This window comes from Heterodontus francisci, chromosome 23 (genome assembly GCF_036365525.1).
Source record: "Heterodontus francisci isolate sHetFra1 chromosome 23, sHetFra1.hap1, whole genome shotgun sequence".
NCBI lineage: Eukaryota > Metazoa > Chordata > Chondrichthyes > Heterodontiformes > Heterodontidae > Heterodontus > Heterodontus francisci.
Window position 1 is genome coordinate 49,923,358 of NC_090393.1, and position 12,977 is coordinate 49,936,334.

Consider the following 12,977-nt stretch of genomic DNA (forward strand, 5'->3'; position numbering starts at 1 on the left):
ATCAATCATCTGAGCTCCAGGACATCACTGCAGGAGTTCCTCAAGGTAGCATCCTAGGCCCAACCAGCTTCAGCTGCTTCATCAATGACCTTCCTTTAGTCATAAGGTCAGACTTGGGGATGTTCGCTGATGATTGCACAATGTTCAGCACCACTCGCGATTCCTCAGATACTGAAGCAGTCCATGTAGAAATGCAGCAAAACCTGGACAATATCCAGACTTGGGCTGATAAGTGGCAAGTAACATTTGTGTCACTCAAGTGCCAGGCAATGACCATCTGCAACAAGAGAGAATCGAACCATCTCCCCTTGACATTCAACAGCATTACGATCGTTGAATCCCCCACTATCAACATCCCGGGGGTTACCAGTGACCAGAAACAGAACTGGAGTAGCCACATAAATACTGTGGCTACAAGAGCAGGTCAGAGGCTAGGAATCCTACGGCGAGTAACTCACCTCCTGACTCCCCAAAGCCTGTCCACCATCTACAAGGCACAAGTCAGGAGTGTGATGGAATACTTTCCACTTGCCTGGATGGGTGCAGCTTCAACAACACTCAAGAAGCTCGACACCATCCAGGACAAAGCAGCTCGCTTGATTGGCACCCCATCCGTAAACATTCACTCCCTCCGTCGCCAATGCACAGTGGCAGCAGTGTGTACCATCTACGAGATGCACTGCAGCAACGCACCAAGGCTACTCAGGCAGCACCTTCCAAACCTGCGACCTCTACCACCTAGAAGGACAAGGGCACCAGATGCGTGGGAACACCACCACCTACAAGTTCCCCTCCAAGCCACACATCATCCTGACTTGGAACTATATCTCCATTCCTTCACTGTCGCTGGGTCAAAATCCTAGAACCTCCTTCCTAACAGCACTGTGGGTGTACCTACCCCACATGGACTGCAGCGGTTCAAGAAGGCAGCTCACCACCACCTTCTCAAGGGCAATTAGGGATGGGCAATAAATGCTGGCCCAGCCAGCAACGCCCACATCCCATGAAACGAATTTAAAAAATGACACAATGAAGAGGATAGTAACAGACATCAGGAGGACACAGACAGACAGGAGAAATGGGCAGACACATGGCAGATGAAATTTAATGTGGAGAGTTGTCAGGGGGATGGGCACCAGCATATAGAAGTAGAAAGGTGCATAAGGTGAGAGTGTTAGACAGTACGATCAAGGTGCATAGAATACTGGGAGAGATAGATAGCACTAGAGTAGGGATTAGTAAGTTATTAGGTGGGGGCAGAGTAGGGGGAGGAAGTAATGAAGTCTAAATCAGGATTAACGTGCATGTATGTGAATGTATGGAGTGCAGTTAATAAGATTGGTGAGTTACAGGTGCCGATTGACATGTGGGAATATGATGTTGTGGCTATAACACAGACCTGGCTCAATGAAGGGCAGTACTGGGTGTTAAATATTCCTGGATTCAAGGTGTACAGGAAAGATAGGGAAAGTTAGAAAAGGGGGAGGAGTGGCAGTATTGATTAAGGAGAACATTATGGTGCGTGAGAGAGAGGATGTCCCAGAGGGGTCAAGGACAAAATCTATTTGGCTAGAGCTAAGGAACAAAAGAGGTGCAATTACATTGCTCGGTGTAGACTATAGACCACCAACGAGTGGAAAGGATGTAGAGGAACAAATTTTCAAGGAAATTGCAGAGAGGTGAAAGAATTATAGTTATAATGGGGGACTTTAATTAAATGAATATAGACTGGGATAGTAGTAGTGTAAAAGGTAGAGAGGGGCAGGATTTCCTAGAGTGTGTTCAGGAAAATCTTCTACAGCAGTATGCTTCCAGTCCAATGAGAAAGGAGGCACTGCTAGACCTGGTTCTTGGGAATGAGGTGGGCCAAGTAGATCAAATATCAATAGGAGAACATTTAGGGGACAGCGATCATTGTATCATAAGGTTTGGGTTGGCAATAGGTAAGAACAAAGAACAATCTAAAGTAAGAATAATTAACTGGAGTAAAGCCAACTTCAATGGGGTAAAAATGGATCTGGGCCAAATAAATTAGAATCAAAGGTTACAGGAAAAACAGTAGCTGAACAGTGGGCTACCTTCAAAGAAGAGATAGTTTGGGCACAGTCAAGGTATATTCCTTAGAAGGGGAAAGGTAGGGCAAACAAATCCAGAGCTCCCCAGATGACAAAAGTGATAAAGATGATGAAGAAAAAGTGTGCTTATGACAGATGTCAGGTAGATAATACAATGGAGAACCAGGCTGAATCTAGAGGTGAAGTGAAAAAGCAAATAAGAGAGGAAAAGAGAGAGTATGAAAAGAGACTGGCAGCTAATATAAAAGTGAATCCCAAAGTCTTCTATGGTCATTTAACTAATAAAAGGTTGCTAAAAGTTGGAGTAAGGCCGATTAGGGACCAAAAGGGGATTTACGCCTGGAGGCAGGGGGAATAGCTGAGGTATTGAATGAACACTTTGCTTCTGTCTTAACAAGAAAAAATATGCTACCCAGGAGATAATTAATACACTAGAAGGATTTAAAATTGATAATTTAAAATTGATATTAGATAGGCTCTCTCTCCTTAAAGTTGATAAGGCACCAGTACTGGATGAAATGCATCCAAGGATATACTGAGGGAAGTGAGAGTGGAAATCACAGAATACTGGCCATAACTTTCCAGTCTTCCTTAGACTCAGGGGTGGTGGCAAAGGACTGGAGAATTGCAAATGTTACACCCTTGCTCAAAAAAGGATGTAAAGATAAGCCCAGCAACTACAGGCCAAGCATTTTAACTTCAGTGGTGGGGAACCTTCTCGAAACATTAATTCAGGACAAAATGAATAGTCACATGGACAAATGCGAGTTAATTGAGGAAAGCCAGCACGGATTTATTCAGGGAAAATCATGTTTAACTAACTTGCTGGAGTTTTTTGAAGGGGTAACAGAGAGAGTTGATGAGGGCACTGTTGTTGATGTGGTGTACATGGACTTTCAAAAGGCATTTGATACAATGCCACACAACAGGCCTGTGAGCAAACTTGCAGCTCATGGACAAAAAGGGACGGTAGCAACATGGATGCAAAATTGGCTGAGTGACAGGTAACAAAGTAGTGGTTAATGGATGTTTTCAGGCTGGAGGAAGGTTTGAGTTCCCCAGGGGTCAGTGTTGGGACCCTTGTTCTTCCTGATAACTTAGACCTTGGTGTACAGGGCATAATTTCAAAATGTATGGATGATACGAAACTTAGAAGCATTGTGAACTGTGAAGAGGATAGTATAGAACTTCAAAAGGATATAGACCAGCTGGTGGAATAGGCGGACAAGTGGCAGATGATGTTTAATGCGGAGAAATGTGAAGTGATTCATTTTGGTAGGAATATCATGGAGAGACAATATAAAATAAAAGGAACAACTCTAAAGGATTTGCAGGAGCAGAGGAACCTGTATGTATATGTGCATAAGTCATTCAAGGTGGCAGGACAGGTTGAGAAGGTGGTTAATAAAGCAGACAGTATCCTGGGCTTTATTAATAGGGACATAGAGTACAAGAGCAAGGAGGTTATGTTGAACTTGTATAAGACATGAGTTCGGCCTCAGCTGGAGTATTGCATCCAGTTCTGGGTGCCACATTTAAGAAAAGATATGGAGACATTGGAGAGAGTGCAGAAAAGATTCAAGAGAATGGTTCCAGGGACGAGGAACTTCATTTACGAAGATGGACTGGGGAAGTTGAGAACTATTTTCCTTAGAGAAGGCTGAGAGGCGATTTGATAGAGGTATTCAAAATCATGAAGGGTCTGAACAGAGTAAATAGGGAGAAACTGTTCCCAATCATGAAAGGATGAAGAACGAGAGGGCGCAGAATTAAGGTAATTGGCAAAAGAAGCAATGGTGACATGAGGAAAAACTTTTTCATGCAGAGAATGGTTAGGATCTGGAATGCACTGCTTGAGAGTGTGGTGGAGGCAGGTTCAATCGAGGCATTCAAAAAGGGAATTAGATAGTTACCTGAAAAGAAAGAATGTGCAGGGTTATGGGGAGAAGGCGGGGGAATGGCACTAAGTGAATTGCTCAGTCAGAGCCGGTGCAAACACGATGGGCCGAATGGCCTCCTTCTGTGCTGTAACAATTCTGTGATCTCACACACAGTGTGGACTCTGCTTCACACGAGGTAGCAGGGAGTGAGTTAAAGGTTAATCTGTGCAAGGGGAGGGGCTTTGTCTTTAAGCCTTGTGACTCACCCATCTATTATTCTATATTTACACCTATACCCTGTGGAGTGAAGAAGGAAATCTATATAGTCAATATCAGGACTGTAACCAGAGGATTAAGATTAATTCATTCCTCAGAACGCACAAAAGGGAAAGGGTTGTTAACTTTCATTAAACTGGAACTTAAGTAGCAACTGATTTTTCATAATGTTGCTGAAGAAATAAATTCTTTGACTGATGAGACAGGTGTAGAAATAACTTTGGTGGATCTGAATCACATTTCCACAGATTATAAACTGAGTCTCTGTTCAGTCACATGGAAGCCAAATACTGGTCAACCATTTCATAATTTATCATTGCACCCTCCCACTAGTTTCTTCTCAGAATACAAGGTGCTTTGACCTGACCACATTTATCACCACCCCCCAGTTATGCAGAGAAGTGATGGTGGGCCTCCTTTCCACCTTGTGTTTTGCTGGGACATTTTAGGCTGGATGAGAAGCATGCTGAGGCCAGCCCAGATGGTAGGCAGGGCGGGGGGAGAGCAGGGGGACCAGATTCTATTCCCTGAAGAATTTTAGTGAGCCAACGTTTCCATGGTTACTTCCTGGTGCTAGCCTACAAGTTACTGAATTTATTGAACACAATGTCACAATTTGGCATGGTGGGATTTGAACTTACAACTCTGGGTTACAGCTACATTGCATTATATTATATTATATTATTCTACACTACACTACCTTGCCTGCTGGAGCCACTAGTCACTGCTGGGGTATGCTTATCACAGGCACTGACCAACCTCCAGTACCTCCCCCTGGTCGATACTATTCTCTATGCAGGACCCTTGGCAGGGAATTGAAGGCATCACAGACAATTCTAATGCTGTCCTCACCTGATGGCCACCTTTAATGCATTTCCAGCAGGGATGGGTGCTCAGCACCCAGGAGTAGGACCCCTGTCACATTTCTGTCTCCCTAACCATGGGTGCTGAGGCCACTCATGGAATCCTGACTGTGATCAGCCAGCTCAGCACAGACCCAGACTCATGCCAGGGCACCTCATTCACTGAGGGGCATGTCTACATATTTTAAAGAGTTATAGTTAATTTGTTGCTTTGTAACAAATTTGAAGAAGGAATTTTCCTCCACACAAGATCAGGGGGCAGGTTGTTCAACCTTGCCCGTCTAAGAGCGAAGTCCAAAGTAAAGAAAGTCCTCATCAGAGAACTCCTCTTTGCTGACGATGCTGCTTTAACATCTCACACTGAAGAATGCCTGCAGAGTCTCATCGACAGGTTTGCGTCTGCCTGCAATGAATTTGGCCTAACCATCAGCCTCAAGAAAACGAACATCATGGGGCAGGATGTCAGAAATGCTCCATCCATCAATATTGGCGATCACGCTCTGGAAGTGGTTCAAGAGTTCACCTACCTAGGCTCAACTATCACCAGTAACCTGTCTCTAGATGCAGAAATCAACAAGCGCATGGGAAAGGCTTCCACTGCTATGTCCAGACTGGCCAAGAGAGTGTGGGAAAATGGCGCACTGACACGGAACACAAAAGTCCGAGTGTATCAGGCCTGTGTCCTCAGTACCTTGCTCTACGGCAGCGAGACCTGGACAACGTATGCCAGCCAAGAGCGACGTCTCAATTCATTCCATCTTCGCTGCCTTCGGAGAATACTTGGCATCAGGTGGCAGGACTATATCTCCAACACAGAAGTCCTTGAAGCGGCCAACACCCCCAGCTTATACACACTACTGAGTCAGCGGCGCTTGAGATGGCTTGGCCATGTGAGCCGCATGGAAGATGGCAGGATCCCCAAAGACACATTGTACAGCGAGCTCGCCACTGGTATCAGACCCACCGGCCGTCCATGTCTCCGTTATAAAGACGTCTGCAAACGCGACATGAAATCGTGTGACATTGATCACAAGTCGTGGGAGTCAGTTGCCAGCATTCGCCAGAGCTGGCGGGCAGCCATAAAGACAGGGCTAAATTGTGGCGAGTCGAAGAGACTTAGTAGTTGGCAGGAAAAAAGACAGAGGCGCAAGGGGAGAGCCAACTGTGCAACAGCCCCAACAAACAAATTTCTCTGCAGCACCTGTGGAAGAGCCTGTCACTCCAGAATTGGCCTTTATAGCCACTCCAGGCGCTGCTTCACAAACCACTGACCACCTCCAGGCGCGTATCCATTGTCTCTCGAGATAAGGAGGCCCAAAAGAAACTAAAGAGAACACATCACTTTATTTTCTTCCATATTTTGATGGAAAATTAATTATCCCAGGCCACTGCTATTTAAAGATGCGGTGTAAATTGAGTTCATTGGCTGGTTGGCATAAACAAAGCAGGGTGTTGTTGTTGAACTAAGGCTTTCATTGCCTAATCACATCTCCATAGGGTTTCAAATACTCATTTAAAAAACAAAGGCCTTGCAATTCCTTAGTGTGACTAAAAGTGGACAAAAGCTCTACACATTCGTATGAAACTCCTTTGTCAACTAGTTTAATGGCAGCGCTAATCTGCTTTAAATGAACCAGTTAACAGCAAGATTGTCAAGTCTTGAAAATGCACCAGGTTTTGCATTTTAAACAAAGTGATTTAGGTGCTTGTTGTCAACTTTCATAATATAACTATTAATCCCAAATAAGTCAAATTCCCAACAAGAAGTGGAGTAAAACAGGTGTACTCAGTAACTGTGCTCTCAGTGCGATAATAATGAGTAGTGCCTTGCTTGAGGCCCACTCTCTTGAAGTAACTCCAAGTCATTTTTTTGATTTGTTTATACTTTTGCATTTTTCCCCTTTCTTAAAAAGTAATTTCACATCCTGGGTCCCACAATACCCAGAACTAGTGGATGGCCCTACTAGAGAAGGGGCTACACTCGACCTCTTGGGAAATGAGGCTGAGCAGGTGGTTGTGTCAGTGGGGGAGCACTTTGGGACCAGTGACTATAACTCTATTAGCTTCAAGATAGTTATGGAAAAGGATAGGACTGGTCCTCAGGTTGAAGTCCTAAATTGGGAGAAGGCTAATTTCGATGGCGTCAGACAGGAACTCTCAAAAGTTGAATGGGAGAGGCTGTTTACAGGTAAAGTGACGTCTGGCAAGGGGGAGGCTTTAAAAAGTGAGATAGGAAGAGTTCAGGGCTGGCAGGTTCCTGATAGATGGAAGGGCAAGGCTGGCAAGTGTAGGGAACCTTGGTTGACAAGGGATATTGAGGGTCTGGTCAGGACAAAGAAGGAGGCATATGTCAGGTATAAGCAGCTGAGATCAAGTGAGTCCCTCGAGGAGTATAGGGGATGTAGGAGTACACTTAAGAAGGAAATTAGAAGGGCAAAAAGGGGCCATGAGATTTCCCTGGCAGATAAGATAAAGGAGAATTCTAAAAGATTCTAAGTATATTAAGAGTAAAAGGGTAGCTAGGGAGAGAGTAGGTCCCCTTAAGGATCAGTGTGGTAATCTATGTGTGGAGCCCCAGGAAATGGGCGAGCTCTTAAATGAATACTTCTCGTCTGTATTTACCGTGGAGAAGGTCATGGAAGCTAGTGAGTTCAAGGGAGGGAACAGCGATATCCTGGAGCATATCAACATTACAAAGGAGGAGGTGTTGGAGGCTTTGAAGCGCATTAAGGTGGATAAATCCCCAGGGCCTGACCAGGTGTATCCTAGGATGCTATGGGAAGCAAGTGAGGAGATTGCTGGGGCCCTGGCAGAGATTTTTGTATCATCATTAGCCAGGGGTGAGGTACCAAAAGACTGGAGGATAGCAAATGTTGTGCCTTTATTTAAGAAGGGCAGCAGGGATAAGCCAGGGAACTACAGGCCGGTGAGCCTTACATCAGTGGTGGGAAAGTTATTGGAAGGGATTCTGAGAGACAGGATTTATATGCAATTGGAAAGGCATGGTCTGATTAGGGATAGTCAGCATGGCTTTGTGTGTGGGAAATCATGTCTCACGAATTTGATTGAGTTTTTTGAGGAGGTGACCAAGAGGATTGATGAGGGCAGGGCGATGGACGCTGTCTACATGGACTTTAGCAAGGCCTTTGACAAGGTCCCGCATGGTAGGCTGTTCCGGAAGGTTCTAACACATAGGATCCATGGTGAGCTAGCCAATTGGATACAAAATTGGCTTGATGATAGGAGGCAGAGGGTGGTAGTGGAGAGTTGTTTTTCGGATTGGAGGCCGGTGACCAGTGGTGTGCCACAGGGATCAGTGCTGGGCCCTCTGTTGTTAGTCATATATATTAATGACTTGGATGTGAATGTAAGGGGCATGATTAGTAAGTTTGCAGATGACACCAAAATTGGTGTTATAGTGGACAGTGAAGAAGATTGTCTAAGGTTACAACAGGATATAGATCAACTGGGAAAGTGGGCAAGGGATTGGCAAATGGAATTTAATGTAGACAAGTGTGAAGTGATGCATTTTGGGAAGTTAAACCAGGGCAGGACATATACAGTGAATGGCAGGGCCCTGGGTAGTGTTGTTGAGCAGAGAGACCTTGGGGTACAAGCACATAGTTCCCTGAAAGTGGCAACACAGGTAGACAGGGTGGTGAAGAAGGCATATGGCATGTTTGCCTTCATCGGCCGAGGCATTGATTACAAGAGTTGGGACGTCATGTTACAGTTGTACATAATGTTGGTTACCGCACTATAGGAAAGATATGATTAAGCTAGAGAGGGTGCAGAAAAGATTCACCAGGATGTTGCCTGGTTTGGAGGGCTTGAGTTATAAAGAGAGATTGGATAGGCTGTGTCTGTTTTCCCTGGAGCAAAGGAGGCTGAGAGGGGACATGATAGAGGTATATAAAATTATGAGAGGCATAGATAGGGTAGATAGCCAGAGTCTGTTTCCCCTGGTAGGGGTGACTAAAACTAGAGAGCATAGATTTAAGGTGAGAGGGAGGAGGTTTAAAGGGGATCAAAGGGGTAAATATTTCACACAAAGAATAGTGGGTATCTGGAATGAGCTGTCTGAGGAGGTGGTGGAGGCAGGAACAGTAGCAACATTTAAGAGACATCTGGACAGGTACTTGAATGAGCAAGGCATAGAGGGATATGGAGTTAATGCAGGCAGGCGGGATTAATATAGACAGGCATTATGGTTGGCATGGATGCGGTGGGCCGAAGGGCCTGTTTCTATGCTATACCACTCTATAACTAATGAATTGTAAATTGAGGTTGACACATTTAGATCCCAGGCCTGCTGACAGCCACAGTTGAGGAAAATGGAGGTAGGCTGTTAGTTGCTCATCAGGCCTGTGCCAATTCTTTGAAAGAGTTATCCAATTAGTCCAACTCCCCCTGCTCTTTCCCCATAGCCCAGCAATGATTTTCCTTATCAAGTATTAATCCAATTCCCCTTTGAAAGTTACCATTGAATCTCCTTCCATTACCCTTTCAGACAATGCACTCCAGATCATAACTTGCTGCATAAAAACATTTCTCCTTAGTTCCCCTCTGGTTCTTATGCCAATTATAAAACTATTCAGGATTTTGACCATCTTTATTATATCACCCCTTAACCTTCTCTGCTCGAAGAATAAACAAGCCAGCTTCTCTAATATCTTCACATAACCGAGATCCCTCCTCTTTGGTTTACTACCACAAAATTAACATTACCTTTTAAAACTGGTTTTAATCCAACACCAACAGATGGGATGCAAGTCTCTATCTTGCAGTTGTTAAGGATCCAAAGTGGGACGAATTGGGATTGACCAGTGAACATGAAGCTGAAGTAACAATGTTTTCCTAGCCGAGCACAAACGGTACTTATTTTGTGGTTTCACTCAGAAAGAAAGAGAAGGGCATATTGCCCTGTGTTCAACTGACCTTCAAGTTGCCTCATTTACTTTGTGCAATACAACAGCAGCATTCGACGTGAACACATTACACAATCATCAACTGCATCTATCTCTTGCCATCAGCTCAAAGTTAAACATTACAAACGCACTCAGTTGGTTAGTGCACTGTGCATTGCTACACAGAGCAGAGAAGTCTCTGGCCTGTGGTGAGATAGCTGATCACAGATGGGGCTGTGGTGTGGGAGACAACAGTGGGCTGAGTTGGTAAATGCAAGCTTTTGAAGGTCCCTGCCTCGGTATCTGGCCTATCCTGGTGGTGAGGGGTTGCTATGATTGTCCACAGCCCCCAAGGTCAGGCAAGAGTGATACTAAATGTTCCTCAAAATGAGGTACAGTTACAGTTCAAGTTTCTGATAAAAATTGTTAGCATAATCACAAAAGTAAAATCTGCCATGGACCAGCTCAATTGGGCCAGTGTAATAGAATGTTTCTTTCTCCATTAAACAGTATTCCTTGATGTATTTAGAAGTGCCGACCTGGTCCACTTTTATCAATACAGATGAAAATGGGTTTATCACAAAAGAAAAAACATGTTTACTGAGAGTGTGCAGTGGTTAGCACCGCAGCCTCACAGCTCCAGCGACCCGGGTTCAGTTCTAGGTACTGCCTGTGTGGAGTTTGCAAGTTCTCCCTGTGTATGCCTGGGTTTCCTTCGGGTGCTCCGGTTTCCTCCCACCTCCAAAAGACTTGCAGGTTGATAGGTAAATTGGCCATTATAAATTGCCCCTAGTGTAGGTAAGTGGTAGGAGAATGGTGGGGATGTGGTAGAGGATATGGGATTAATGTAGGGTTAGTATAACTGGGTGGTTGTTGGTCGGCACAGACTCGGTGGGCCGAAGGGCCTGTTTCAGTGCTGTATCTCTAAATAAATAAATAAAATAATATTCTGCCTATGACTAACATCATTTGAAATCACTGAAAATGACTTTAAGGAAAACTACTGAATTACTTACAACTTTTATTAATCAGTTTCTGAGTAAATTAAATATATTTTGATATGAAAATAATTTTAAAACATACCTACTAATGCCTGTGCACCTAAAAAATGAGTGAAATTTGAAGAGCCTTCCCTAACCAGTACAATCAGCGGAATCTCGCAATGTCAATATGTGGCCAGCCCTGTGGGCAGGGGCTAAATTGGCTGAACTCTTGAACCAGTGTGAAAAATCACAGAAATGTGAGCATGAATGCTTTTTTGGGCACAACTCTTCTGTTTAAAATTCCCCAATCATTTGTGCTGATTCAGCCAATTCCGCCCAGATTGCACTGATATTACTGGCATAAAGGAATGGAGACCCTACCCCTATTCTTCAAACACCAAGCAACAAGGAAGTTTTACATTCCCCACATTTTACCCCAATGAGCAAAAACAAATGCATCCAAAAAGCAAAATTGGAAAATAAATAAAATCGAGTGCACTCATCTGTCTCTTGGCAACCGTCCAATCAAGCATTCTTGAGTGCACTGACCCAAAAGGGTATGAGTGCAGTGTTAGTAGAAACCACTGAAGCTGCCTCATACACACTGATTATTCTAGCATGTAACATTGGTGAAAGAAAGAACTTGCCGCTTCTCGGCCTTTTGGCTAAGATCAAGTGTAGTATCTGTTCTTATCAGTGCTTATTTGATTGAGAAGAGACCATGATCATTGCCTTTTGATCCTGGGGAAGCTTTGAGTAAAATGGCTATAACCAATTTTCGAGTTTCGGGCCAGGGAGTGCGCAACACCGTTCGGGTGGTCGTGAAGGACAAGGAAGGAGATGCACCGGTCGATCGCACCTTCTTCATCAAGAAAATTCTCTTCGATTGCTGCGGATTTCAAGCGACGGACGTCTTCTGCCTGCAGGATTTCCCCAGCAGTGGATACTTCGACGTGACGTTCCGGAACGTGGCGGGATGCATCAAGTTCCTGAAGGCGTTCAAGGAGAAAGGGGACCGGGCGCCACTGTCGATCCTCACAGCGGAGCCGCTCTTCACGCTTCCGTCACAACGGGACCGGGTGGTGACGATTCACCTCTACAACCCCCATGTTCCGGTGGTGGATGTACTCACCTTTCTCGCCAAGTACTTCGAGGTGGCCGGCAGCAGCACTGATGTCAAGGACCCCTTTGGGATCTGGACCAGCAAGCGGCAGGTCAAGGTGACCTTGAAGGTAGATCCCAGTGAAGCCATCATCCACCCTCCCTCCAGCTTCGCTATCGGGGGAAGTCGAGGCTTCTTGGTCTACGCTGGGCAGCCCAGAGTTTGCCGCACCTGTGGCAAATCTGGTCACATGGCAGCCAACTGCAGCACGGTTGTTTGCAAGAACTGCAAGGAGGAAGGCCATCAGACCAAGGACTGTAAGCAGACTAAGTGTTGCAACTTGTGCGGTGCGGCAGGCCATCTCTACAAGACCTGCCCCAAACGTTGCCTCAGCTATGCTCAGGCGGCAAGGTCCAAGGAAAGGCCGGGAGAAGGTTCGACGAAGGCGTCCGCTGCTCGAAAGGAGACCAGCAACCTTCTCCGCAGTGAGGAACTTCAACCTGAGAAGGAAGGGGAGGCAGCTGAAACCAACGACCCAGCACCTACCCAGCGCCCGGAAACCCCTCCTCCACAGACAGAATCAATGGAGGAGGAGGCAGCAGATGGACAAACAGGTCAGTGGCAAGTGGTCCAGAGGAAAACCACAAAGAAAAAACATCCCAAAGCCACCACCCAAACCAGTGGCAAGAGGAGGCTCTCTTCTGAATCAGACTGCAACAACTCCTCTTCACTGGACGGGGAAATGCTGGAACGACAGCCCCTTCAAAAGAGGCGGCAGAACTCCGAGATGGATGATAAAGCATCCCAGCCCCCGGGCACTGGAAGCTGTGATGGGCCCGGCGTGCCCCAACCCCAATGCCCCACACGTAACGACGTGGCCAACGCATCTCA

The 12,977-nt window shown here is 45.5% G+C and overlaps 1 protein-coding gene and 1 pseudogene across 3 annotated transcripts in view; one reads left to right on the forward strand and one right to left on the reverse strand.

Moving 5' to 3' along the window:
- LOC137382793 (uncharacterized) overlaps positions 1–10,053 on the reverse strand; it is a 190,001-nt gene extending 179,948 nt beyond the window's left edge. For 2 of the 3 annotated variants that reach the window (XM_068055213.1, XM_068055214.1), the window contains exon 1: positions 9,823–10,026. The gene's annotated coding sequence lies outside the window, so the exon portion shown is untranslated. The other variant, XM_068055217.1, reaches the window with a different exon arrangement.
- Positions 10,054–11,629: 1,576 nt separating this feature from the next.
- Positions 11,630–11,738, forward strand: LOC137383049 (U2 spliceosomal RNA; annotated as a pseudogene).
- Positions 11,739–12,977: the final 1,239 nt, after the last annotated feature.